Consider the following 13,794-nt stretch of genomic DNA (forward strand, 5'->3'; position numbering starts at 1 on the left):
CTTACTTGTAACAATCTTGGCCCTTTTGCCCAACACCCAGTGGTAAGCGCCTTCCTCAAGGGGGCGACTAACGCTAGGCCACCGGCGATACGTCAATACCCCTCTTGGGACCTGTCTCAGGTTCTTCAGGCCCTGACTTCAACACCATTCGAACCTATGCAGTCTTGCGCTCTGGCTCCTTTCAATGAAGGTGGCCTTCTTGATTGCGGTCACATCAGCAAGACGCATTTCGGAGCTTGCAGCCCTCTCTGTTAGAGGAGACCTATGCACGTTCCATGAGGAAAGGGTGGTCCTTCGTTTGGATCCATCATTTATCCCCGAGGTAAATACCTGGTTTCACAGGTCTCAAAAGGTAGTACTTCCCAACTTCTGTCCAAAGACATCTCATAGATTGGAACGGCAGTGGCATAAATTGGATGTACACAGGCCCCTATGTTATTATATAAAACGGACGTCTGCCTTCTGCAAGTCTGAGGCCCTGTTCGTGTCTTTCCAGCCCTCTTCCATGGGTCAGAAGGTCTCTTCTTCGACCATTGGAAGGTGGATCAGGGCTTGCATCGCCTGTGCTTACCACTCACATTCCATACCGGTCCCCAGCCACATCAGTGCCCATTCCACTCGCAGTACGGCGGCGTCAGTGGCCTGGTCGACGCAGGCATCGATTGAAGAAATCTGCAAGGCTGTAACTTGGTCCTCCCCATCCTCCTTCATCAGACACTATAGGTTGGACAAGTTTGCTTCGTTGGATGCTTCGTTTGGCTGGAGGGTGTTACAACAGGTGATTTCATCTGGTGGGACACAAGCCCAGACTGCTTCCCCCCCCCCGTAGGGACATGAGCGGCTTTGGTATGTCCCACCGGTGGATTCTCCACTCATCATGCTGGAGAAGGAGGCGTTGTCTTACCTGAACGCCTTTTCTCAGCATGCTGATGGAGAATCCACACCCACCCTTTAAGGGCCGTCTGGTCCTGTGTCAGGGGTACCAGGAGCCAACGCGTCGGACTATCATCAGTTGCTTCGCCTCGGTCGAAAACTGGGACAGTCTAGCCCTGCAGGAAGCGTGGCAACTTTCTAGACTTAGTCTTATCTGAGCAGGAAGGCTGAGACAACCCACCAGTGGATTCTCCATCATCATGCTGAGAAAAGCCGTTCAGGTAAGACAACGCCCCCTTTTCATCCACCAGTAGATGTCAGCACCAGTCAGTAATAGACAATTATTTACTTCTATTTTCATGATTTAAAAGGAAAATCTTAACAGATTCCACCAATTTCAAACTTATCCAAATTAAGTCTTATATTCACTTCATTTCAGTATATTTCTGTTCCCCCTGAAAAGTTTAATTTGCCGCTTCCATCTGTAGGATTGTGGGGCAAAGTTCCCCCCCTTCTTACTTTCGAAGGCTTTTTGCTTCTTGGGGTTTTTCTTTTCTTTTTTTCCAGGAAATCAATTTTCAAATAGAAGAGAGAAAATCACTGTTCTTACCCAGTTCCAAACACGTTGTTTACAGTCACCTTAAAGTAGTGCTTTTGGGTTTTGGCTGCTTGTAGCTTGGGGTAGACTCTGAAGTTAAGCTAACCTTTCTCCTGCTGGTTTCTGGAGGGCTTTTCCCAAACCGATCAGATCGACCGCCATCTCTCCGCAATCGGTGAGACTTACTTCCTTTGCTGCCTCACTTTTCTAATCACTTTTGGAAATTCATGTTGTAGATTTGAAGGGACTAAAGATCAAGATTATTAAAGGTAAAAGGAAGGAATAAAAAATTACCTTACTTGCTCAAGGATAAAATTGATACTTTGTTATTTTTGGTCACCCTTAATGGACTTTTGTTGATCAGGACTGAATGATAAGATTTTAAAGATTTTTTTATGGATAAGAGATCGGATATGGGAAAGAAAGATAATTTGTAGTATTTAAAAAGAAGGTGATAAGTTAACAAAATTGTTTATATGTCTTTTCTATTTTTTTTCTTTTTTAGTTTCTTTATCTTTTTAATTTATACTTTTTAAATAAATTATTATAAAAAAAGAAGATCTACAAAAATATAGGCCTGTCAGCTTAACATCCATTTAGTTAGTGGAAAATGCTTTAAAGATAAAATTGGCAAACATTTGGAGACACTGGCCTTGCTCAAGAATACTCAATATGACTACATTAAAAGAAGATCTTGTCAAACTAATCTACTAGAGTCTCTTTGCGTTAATAATTATAGTAAGAGTATGCAATTAATCCTACTTTGTTTAGATTTTTCAACTAATAACCTTAACAGCCATGGAATAAAAGGGCAGGTCCTCTTCTGGATGAGCAAGTGGCTAAAGCATAGAAAATTAGGAGTAAATGGACAGTTTTCAGAATGGAAGGATATAATTAGCAGGGTCACCCAGGGTTCTGTCCTAGGACTGGTCCTTTTAAATGTATTTATAAATGATCTGGAATCAGGTATGACTGATGCTATAGCCAAGTTGTGGATAACATCAAATTGTTCAGAGGTAAAAGCAATCACGGACAGTATTATTAAGCTCTCAAGAAATTGCAATGCATTTAGGGCATTGAACATCAACATGGCAAATGTCATTCAACATGAGCAAGTGTAAAGTGATGCACACTGGAGCCAAAAATCCTAACTACTAATGCAGTCAGAGCTAACAGTGACTGATGAAGAAAGAAACTCTGGAGTGACAGGAAAACAGTTCAATGAAAGTGTCAATATAATATAAAAAAGACCAACAGCATGTTGGGGATATTAAGAAATGGTATTGAAATAGAGATGCAAATATTTTTTTTTCCCATTCAATCATGTCCAATTCTTGGAGACTGCCTGAAAAACCTGCAATTTTCTTGGCAAGATTTTTCAGAAGTGCCTTGCCATTACCTCCTTCCTTCAGCTGAGAGAAAGTGAGTGGGTGGCCCTTAAATAAATCAATGGGGCAACCACATATGGGATATTGTGGGCAACTAAGAGGATCAAGGAGCAGCTTCCCTATGAAGAAAGGATGCAACATTTGCAACTTTTTAGTCTAGAAAGGAGGTGGATGAGCAGAGTCACAGTTGAGGTGTACAAAATTATACGTGACGTGGATAAAGTGGACAAGGAAAAACCCTAACCCTAAACCTTTCCAAAATACTAGAATCTGAGTTCACACCACAAACGGAATCCTGGAAATATCAAAATGTACGAAAGAAAATATTTTTTTACACAAAGTGTAATTTAACTTTGAAATTTGCTACCACCAGATCACATCAACATCAGGTGGTGTTGGCTACCAGCTTGGCATGCATTTGCTTGCTTATTTATTGTTTTATTTATTTTATATGATTTTTATTTTTTATATTGATTTCTATAAAAATGACTGGCTGGCTCACAACTCAGAAATACTGTATATATTACAATAAAATCTTAAAAACATTTTAAAACAATAAAAACCATTAAAACAATAAAAAAAATTAAAACATTTAATTCAAGTACATTTGATTCACTGTAGCTGCCCAGCTCCAATTGACTCTTGAAAAATAGAAGTTGACCAATTCATGAAAGCCATGGGGAACAATAGCTGAGTCTTGATGGCAGTGTGAGTGCCTCTGAAGGCCATCTACCTGGAGACTTGTAAGCTTCCTTGTGTATTTGTTGGACCACTGTGAGAACAGTTTGCTGGACTAGATGGGTCAAGGATCTGATCCAGCAGTGCACTATTTACTTCCTTGTGTTCTTTCCATCCCAGGCACAGAGACCCTGTTCACAGGCAAGATTTTCTTATGATCATTGCTAACCTCCTCTGTCCCCCAAGAGTGAAGGCTTTGAAAGACTCAGAAGAGCAAATCTTCAAAAGAACAAGTTATCCAACCAGGCTTTGGCAAAACAAACAAGGTTCATTCATTTATCCACTCATAGATGAACATGGTTTTAAAAATGTAGTTGGCAGTTACCATTACTAGTTTAAAATCAAAATCTAGTGATCCAGCATTGTGTTTGCTTTGATGTTTTGAATTTAATGTTCACCACTAAGTCCGTCAGGAGTGGGACAGGATGTAAGAAAACTAAAGTATGAGTTTGAATATTTTGGCATAAGACAAAGGAAAAAAACCTATTATTTTAAGTTACTTTGCAATTTCCCAATTGAAGAAAAAAATTTGCTAGTTGGCTACAGATATATGGTCTTTTTACTTTTACATGAGCAATTGAAGGTAGGAATTTATCTCACTGTGCCTTGCTTCTTGACACCGCATATAGATCTCCATTGCTAAATGTATCAAATATGAAGATACTTTGTATTATTAGTCCATGCTTATGATGACTCTTGGTAGAAATATAGATGTCAATAAGATCTTTGTTTGTGATACATTCCTTGTCCATTTATAACAAACCTGTGTAATAAGATAAGATTGTTAAATGTACTTAGAAAATTGACTATTATAGAATTTTTTAATTGCAGAGAAATAAAGTGTTATTACATAGTAGTACATCTCTAAGGCTTTGCAAAGAGTCTTAAGATGTATTTCTTCTCTTTTCCCTAATGCCTTGGAGAGTTATATCAGAGTGGAGCTGAAATCCTGCAATGTGTTTCCTGTCATTCATTTCATTTTCCTTCTCTGATGACAGAGCGTAAAAACACATTCAGCATACTCCTAAGTAAAAATTTATACGTTGTTCTTAAAATAATGACTTAGACTCTTAGAGTGCCTCTGGTGACTATTATACATCTTCAAGTAATCTGTAAGACATTAAAAAAAATAGAGGAAATACTAAAAAGTAAGAATGTTGGCTGATACTTGAGTATGATATGGAAATTCTCCAGCCTATGAAAGTAACCAATGTGAAAAGCATGTTGTATGTTCCACCAGCCATGAGAAATATATAATATCTTTGAAATGTTTTATAACCTTAAGAGTTAATGTACTTCCACATGCTACTGATTCTACTCCTTAGTTCCTCCAGGATCTTTAGAATCTGGTTTGCAGCTGCTTTTGTGTGGTTACCTTTGGTCCTGCAACTTCTGAATGCTGAAAGTAGGCAGGGGACTCCATGGATCAATCTGTGTTCCTTCTCTCCTGCCTTCCAGTCAACAAATGCAAAATTAATCATTTACTCATATTCTGCATCTTACGATACAACAGCTCCTGAATGAAAAAAAGAAACTTTCACTCCATGTGGAAGTGGAAAATAATGACTTTGCTAAGCTCTCTTCCTCACATCCATATTTTTAGTATATACTGTGTGCATTTGGTAAGTTTACAAAAAAAATTGTAACGTTTTGGTATAAGGATTTATACACACCCTTGAATTTATTAAGTTCATTTTTATATTTGTTTATTATATTTCATAATTTATTTATATTTATATATTTATATTATTGTCATGTTTATATTTATTAATTTTTATCTGCTTTATTCATTCATTCTAGCTCTGTATGGTTGCATGTGAGAAAGAGAATGAAGTCCTCCAATGAATGTTATTATTTTGTGCTGGGAGTAAAACTGAATCAGGTGGATCGTCTACTGATTCTCACAAACTTTCTCTCTAGAGAATAATAAATTTTCAAGGATGTTCACAAGACTTTTAATTCCGCTGCAGCTGTTTAGAAATCCCCTATCACAGTACTGTTCTAAAGGTAAGAAGTATTCTTCCCTCCTAAGACTTGGTCACTCTATTCCATTTTATGCATGTTAATTTTTTCTACCATGGAACTTGGTTCTACTACATAAGAATAGACATTTTTTAATTAATGCAAATCTAACAAACCTTTTTTTTTTTGCCCTTTATAATTGTCCTGTACAAAATGCTTTAGGCAGATCTGTTGAAATATCAAACGCATCTGAAACATGTAACCCTTGTGCTTCATTTATTAATTCTCTTTATATTCCTAATCACAATTCAAGAAGCCTGTTTTAATCTATTCTGTTCTAATGACTTAGCTCCAAGATACTCAAGACATTTCTACCTTCTTATGCTTCACGCATTTCCAAATGGCTACAGATAGGGTGATATACAGTGTGATGCGTAGTACGCTCTAGAACCATTATTATTATTTTTATATCTAGTCTGTATGGCTAGATGAAAATACTGTAGCTTCTTTAAACTGCACTTCCATGGTATGCTTTATTTTGGTCACTAGAGACATGGTGATGCACTTTGGTGAAGTAACAGATTTACTTTTCAGTTTCAGACACTCCTTTAAAAGTACTGTACTGCCTTTAATTGTTTGGTTGTTTTTAATGTTTTATGGCTATTTTTTAATTATTTGGATACATTTATGCTTTAAATGTAAGTTGCCCAGTCAATATATAAATTGAATAAATAAAAATAAAAATCATATAGTTCTCAGGAAAAGATAAAATGTGTGTTTTTTCACATGCCAACAAATGTTAATACCGGTATAATATGTAATAACATTCCAGTATTATATATATTGTATATGGCAGTGATGGCGAACCTTTTAGAGACCGAGTGCCCAAAAACTGGCCCCGCCCCTGCTCCACCTCCCTGCTCCGCCCCTGTCCTGCCCCCCATCCCCCATCCCACCTGCCCAAAGGACCACTCACCGCCTCCAGGGCCCTCCACAGATCGCCCAGGCAACCCAACAGCGCTATGGCGGCCACACCCTCTGCCCGCGTCCTGCAGCATCAACTGCATGATGGGGTGTGAGGGCAGAGTCTTGTCTACGCTGCCTGGCTGCCATGTCCTTGGCTGCGCTGCTCCATGTGGGCCACACTTGAGGGCGACTCTCCTTCAGGGGGGCTGCTGGAGAGGCGGGGGTCACGGGGGGAGGCAAGGCTGGGGCAACGGCACATGTGCCCACAGAGAGGGCTCCGAGTGCCGCCTCTGGCACCTGTGCCATACGTTTGCCACCACTGGTATATGGTATTAATATTTGTAGAATATAAAACTGTCTTGGAGTATGGAGTATTTCATCATCCATGTAATTTTGCTTCGAAGCTTGTGTAGAATTCTAATTTATAGTGACAATATAATATTTACAGTTACTTCCAACCAAAATGAGATAATGGTGATACTTGAAAAGCTTTAAGTCCATGTTACGATAATTGAAAATACCATACTATTTCATTCATTCTCTCCAAAAGTGCTGCTAGTAAAATCCCTGTACAAGCAAAATCCATGTGGAGTGTACGTTGTAGCTCTGAAAATAACTGATCTCAAAATGCTGACATACAGGTAAGTCCTGAAATGTCCATGCATGTAGCGTCTATCAGCTAAAACAATTAGGATTTCTGAAAAATCAGCTGAGACCAATACATGCCTCGTCTGCCATAATGAATTATTTGCAAGCTTTGAAAATCCATCCTTGTACAGAATGACTAGGTCAAATAATTGGGTCCTAAGCCCATTCCCAACAGTTAAAATTCAGAACATATTTGCTAAAGGGTCATACCTCAGTATTACAACAATTACTTTGCATGCATAAATTGAAAAATAGGAATTTCTTAATGTATTATTGAAATGAAAAATGTTTGAGTGGACCATATTGATTTTGCTTTATTTCCTTGAGTTAACCATATCCCAACTGTTATTTTTTTTAAAAAATAGTTTGTAAATTACTAATTTATTGGGCGATGCATTTTTTTTTCTTCCTGAAAGCAACTGATTATATTTAGAGTATTTAAAAAATTAATATCTGGTTCACTCAACGTCTTTAAAAATAAAAATGAATGTTGCAAAACTTTCATCAAAGGGAAGTTAGGTTTTTTCCCTACAATTCCATTTGTTTGTATTACGAATTCAGAAAGCTTTGATTGTTGCATAAAACTTGGCAAAGCAACAGAGAAAAAGGGGAGAACATTATATAGAGAATCCTTTGCAACATCTGATATGGGGTAACTGCAAGTGGAATGAGACAACTTGGCACAGCCAGCTCACCACCCCCAACTCTACCAACTCACTACCCCCAAGTCACTGCAGGACAACTCCGCATGGCCAACTCACCGCAGGGGACTGGAGGGAGAGCAGGTGGGCGAGCAAGCTGATGAGCAGAGCGCAGAGCGGTGGTGGCAGCTGGGGGCTTCCCATTTTCACACACACACACACACACCGCTGTTGCTGAACTCCAGGCTGAAGAGGCCAGGGATGGCAGCAGTGGTGGGTGGAGCAAACAGGCGGCGGCAGCCAGGGGCATCCCATTTTCACAACCCCTGCCACCGCCGTGCCAAGCTCTGGGCCAAAGAGGCTGGGGGATGGCAGCAGCTGTGGGATGTGTGAAAATGGGATGCCCCACCCACTTCTTCCCACCACTTCCTGTTTGGCCCAGAGCTTGGAGGCAGCAGTGATGGGGATTGTGAAAATGAGAAAACCCCAGGTGCCCCTCTGCACTCTGCCCATCCACTTGCCCGCCCGCCCTCCCAACTCTCCCTCTTACTGTCCATAGCAAGTTATCCCCATGGCAAGTTGGCAGTGTGGAGTTGTCCTGTGGCAACTTGGCAGCAGTGAGTTGGCGGTGGTGAGCTGCACGTGCGAAGCTGGCGTTGGCGAGTTGTCCTAGATCCACCTGCAAGATGGTTGTTAAAACCTGTAGCTCTGCAGTACTTACCTGGAGGGATGGGTTTTTTTATGCACACAGGGAAACTGATAGTTTTTTTTAATGAAGTAATTTGTGTTACATTTAAAAGCTTCTTAGTGAATTGTACATTAACACTGTATTTCTCTGGAACTCAGTGAAGAATTCCTGACTACACCTGCAGTCATCTGAGAACTGGAGACTAGGATCACAAGAATGCAAGTAGACCCCCACTACAATGTTCTTCATGTGCTTTTTTAAATCTAGTAAAATTTTGTAAGAATATATGTTAGGTAAGCATTCATTATATAAAAAGAATAAAAAGATTTGAAATATATTTGTTGTTCTGTATAAACCAGTCATGGTTAGTGGTCATGGGATTTATTTTCTGAAATTAATGACAATCAACTATTCTGTAACAATGCAGAGTCTTCTAATACTGGCAGCATGCAAAGAGAAGACAATTTCCATTTGGTACATATTAAGACAATGTAAATTAAATTTGGTTCAAAAAGTCAGATCTGCTTTGGGTATCCAGTTTGTCAAATCATACCAGTTTGATTCCAATTTCCAAACTAAATCAGAACAAACATGCCCAAAGGGACCCAACAACATCCTCACTGAGTTGAGATGCTGCTGCTCATCTTTGAACTAGCAGGAAAACTTGGCTGCTAGCAAGAAATTTGTTTTCTGCATTGCCAATCTCTCTGTTGCCTGTCGCCAGACTAAGCAAGAAGGTGTGACGCAAAGCCTATTTCGCATTCTGTAAAGCTACCTTTGGAATAGCATCAGAATAAACCCTACTAAATAAATAAATAAATATTTTAACACTGATATAATTAAGAGAGATTTAATTCTATCTCATTCGCACCATAGGTTATCACTTAGCTAAACCCTAGATCAGGGGTAGGCAACCTTGGCTCTTTTATGACTCGTGGACTTCAGCTCCCAGAATTCCTGAGCCAGCCATGCTGGCTCAGGAATTCTGGGAGTTGAAGTCCACGAGTCATAAAAGAGCCAAGGTTGCCTACCCCTGCCCTAGATTAATTGGTGGCATGTTATTCAGACTGATTCTTTGCTTCAGAAAGAAGCAACTTCTAATCAAAACTCTGAATCAAATTTTTGAGCAGCCTGTTCTTGTTATTTCTGTCTCCTCTATGAAATCTGAACCATTTCGTTACCCAACATTTGTGACAACTATTGGAGACCTGACTGCATAAAGAATGGCAGAGCAAACCCATAAATGGAGCAGGCATCTGCCAGGAACTGCTAATTTGTGCCATTGTTAGATGCAAATGGGGAAAGACCTGAATTCTTTCACATAGAAAGTAAGATAGCTTCATGACAAGACGGTCCAGGCATTAAAGAGAACACAATTTTGAAGCAAACTAGTAGCCCAGCAAACTGCAAATTAATTCATAATTTAAATAGAGTAAGCAGGAGAGGATTGGGAGAAATCCTAATTTAGGCAGGCAATAGTTGCAGAACACTAGATCTTATTCAAGCACCAGTGCATAAATAAGCCAGAGCAAATCGAGTAACTGATACTACACAGCAAAAACAGCGCTATACAACCTATAGTGAGTATAAAATAGATGTCAGCTTTGTTTAAATGCTTTGGCGTAACTGACAGATCCTGTAATATAAAAGACATAATTACAGGTATCCTCGACTTATGGCCACAACTGAGCCCAAAATTTGTTGCTAAGTGAAACATTTGGTAAGTGAATTTTGCCCCATTTTTCAACTTTTCTTGCCACAGGTTAAGTGAATCACTGCGATTATTAAGTTAGTAACATGGTTGTTAAGTGTATCTGGCTTCCCCATTGATCGCATGACCCTGGGACACTGCAACAGTCATAAATGAGTCAGTTCCCAAGCATTCAAATTTTGGTCACGTGACCATGGTGATGCTGCAACAGTTGTATGAAAAACAGTCATACGCCATAAGTCACTTTTTTCAGTGCTGTTATAACTTTGAATGGTCACTAAATGAACTGTTGTAAGTCAGGGACGATCTGTATAGGTTGCCACCAATCAAGTTGGCCTATGTCCAAGCTGGGAGGATTTTAGATTTTTCACCAATGACATTTCAGCTTGTCCCTAGAAAAACATAAAAGGAAAGCACTTTACATCTTCTTGTCCAATTACAGAATTCCTGTCTACAACAAGCACCAATGTGGGCAACAATATTCAAATGTGCATTGAGTTTTTAAAAATATGTATGAAAAATCAATGCAAAGATCGAGTTGAGCTTTGTGAAAATGGGACAATGAAAAGTTAATTGCTCTGGCTTCTAAAGGACCTGCATATCTAATTCCTATGGAGGAGTAAGCAAACAAAATATACCCACAGAAATCAAGCCAGTTGTAATACAGTATTTGTTCCTTTTCAAATTATGATTTCATGGAAGGTGGGACATTAAACCAGTATAAAAAATTGGGCCTGATACTCCATTGCCTACACGGCTTAAGAATAAAGTGCAGAACTGTATTTCAATTTTGTTATTCTTGTATTCTTTCCTAATATCTTGGGACACTGCTGTTTGCTTTGTTCATACTTCAATGGATTAAACTATTGCAAAAAAAATAATAATGTAGGAGACATGCTTCTGCCTCTGAATTGTATTAAATTTTGACAACTTGTCAAATTTTACTATATGGTGCTACACCCTATTCCAGGGTGTATGGCGAACCTATGCCACGCGTGCCAGAGGCGGCACTCAGAGTCCTCTCTGTGGGCACACCTGCCTCTGTTGCCAGCTCACGCAGGTCCATTAGGCCACTGCTGGTGCCCGGAGCGGCAACCCCACCCAGCACAAAGGAGCCAAAGCAGCTGGCTAGCAAGCTCAAGTAGAGGTAGTAGAGCACGCCCCCATGTGCTCGCTGGCCTCTGTGTGCGGGGGTTGATGGTGTCAGGCAGCTGCTGCCCCTGCCTCGCCTTGCTCCGCAGCAATGGCATCCCCGCCCTACCCCCTGCCTTACCCTGCAGGATGAGCCTTCTGCCCACTGCCCCACCCACCAGAGACTCCCTGGATATCCCCCAATCCTGCCAACCCCCCACAGGCGTCCCCCCACGAGCAACATCAAGGTGGCCACGTCCACCTCGCCATGTCCACTCAGTCTGCCGTCACCACTGCAGCCACTCCCACCCAGTGGGCCACACCCTCTGCCCCCCCCAGAGGGCACCACAATGCTGATGCGGCCTTGGCACTTTGCAATAAATCATTGGGTTTTGGGTTGCGGTTTGGGCACTCGGTCTCTAAAAGGTTCGCCATCACTGCCCTATTCCCTAATATATTAGCTATATCAAGAGGAATTTCCATTCTCCTGCTGCCAGAAAAAAGAATTTTCCACCATTCCTTACATTTATTATCCTTTCTGGGACAAATAGAACAGAGGTCCCCAACCTGTTGAGCACCAGGGACCGGTTCCGTGGAGAGAGGTTTTTTTGCGGACCGAAGGGGGCCTGGTTTCGTGTGCTGCCTGCATCCCACGGATGGGGCTTTGCTTGTTTGCGTGGACCGGTTTCTGGCTGAGGAGAGACACCCCCTTCACCCCAATAAAAGATATAATTTAATCAAACAAGAAATACATTGGCCAATACAAAAAAAACCCCAATGCAAGGAAAAGCAATCTGATCTAGCTAAAACGGCCATAGGCAGACAAAACGCCTAAGGTGCCAGCTACAAAGTATCAGCCTAAACAAACATTTAAGATAAGTTTAACCAGCAGGAATGTGAGGCCAGCTATCAGCAATTTAAATTAACAAGATTAGAACAGGGACACAGAAAATACATAACAATAATAATGAANCGGGCGACGTACTATGGGCCACTATGACCTGGAGTGAGTGAGGCGATCGTGGGAGCGCGTCCCGGCGCCAAGCAAAGCATACTTACCTGGCAGGGGAGACACCTTGATCACGAAGGAGGTTTTCCCAGGGTGAGGCTCATCCATTGCACTTCGGGTGTGCTGACCCCTGCGATTTCCCCAAATGCGGGAAACTCGACTGCATAATTTGTGGTAGTGGGGGACTGCGTTCGCGCTTTCCCCTGATTATTTGGTCTAAAAATAGAAAAGCGGCTGTTGGTTTGTTTTGCTTTTGTAAGACTTTTAAAACTACTGTTTGTGGAATTTGAACAGGGCTACTGGACTACAGTTGTTACAGGGTTTTTCAATTGGAACGCTTTAGCATTTGAACTGTATTTTTCGTATACAAACCTTCATAAAAGCTTACCACTTCAGTGGATGCAAATGACCGACTGATAATGCTATCCATTCAGTCGTGTGAGGCAAATGGACTTACTGTTTTTTGTTTCGCTTCTTCAGCTCTGAGTGGATGGTGGGGAAATGGCAGGATTTATACTCCTTGCAGACCAAAAAAAATCCCTTTCGTTGGGATAAGCTTGAGGGGGTGACACATACCCTGAACAAAGATTTCGACTGAACTCCATAGAATAAAGCCAACCGAGTTTTGGAGCAGACATAAATTAATTTCAGAACTCAGTGAGGAAATGGAAATGGATAAGTCTTTAGAAACAGACCAGCTTCGAAAAACAGACATTGAAGAGATGACTCAGGTGTCTATACAGGAATCTGATGTTTCATTTAAAGATGGAATATCAATGGGGCTAATGCCCCATCTAAGCCTAAAAAAGTATTTCGTCATTTGAGAAAACTTAATGCTGATATAATCTGTCTTCAAGAAACATATATTAAAAAACGACAAATATCTAATAAATAAAAGACGGAGGGATTTGTATCTGCTGAGGAAAAAAAGATAAATGGAGTAGTTTTATATATAAAACCCCAATATAAATCTAGGCTGCTTTTATCAGATGAATACGGTATGTTTGCAATAGTGGAAATTTTTTTGGGAGTATCTTATGTACCAATCCTTGCCTTTTTCCTATGAATATTGGCTTATGCTGGGGGATTGGAATCGAGTGATTTCGCCACTTTGGGACAGAACATCTACTAAAGGGATCAAACCATCCCAGGGCAAACTACCAAAGTCATTTTTTGAAACAATGGACAATTTAACGCTAATAGAGCCAGGGAGGTATAAAAATGGCTCCGCAAGAGACTATACCTTTTTTTCAGAAAGGCACAAATCTTTCTCAAGGATCGATATGATATAGACCTCTAAAAACGTAGCAAATAGAATTCTGAAAGTTGACATCCTACCTAAAACTTTTTCTGACCATAACCCAGTTGCTTTGGTCCTTAGAAAAAAGTTTGAGTTATAGATGGAGATTGAATGAATCTCTTTTACAAAAGGAGACAACTG

General features: G+C 40.4%; 1 non-coding gene across 1 annotated transcript; it reads left to right on the forward strand.

Moving 5' to 3' along the window:
* Positions 1–12,395: 12,395 nt before the first annotated feature.
* Positions 12,396–12,559, forward strand: LOC114922986. Its single transcript, XR_003810548.1, has one exon. It is a non-coding gene; the product is annotated as a U1 spliceosomal RNA (small nuclear RNA).
* Positions 12,560–13,794: the final 1,235 nt, after the last annotated feature.

Source organism: Protobothrops mucrosquamatus, unplaced genomic scaffold (genome assembly GCF_001527695.2).
Source record: "Protobothrops mucrosquamatus isolate PMUCROS unplaced genomic scaffold, P.Mucros_1.0 scaffold1498, whole genome shotgun sequence".
NCBI classification, from domain to species: Eukaryota; Metazoa; Chordata; class Lepidosauria; order Squamata; family Viperidae; genus Protobothrops; species Protobothrops mucrosquamatus.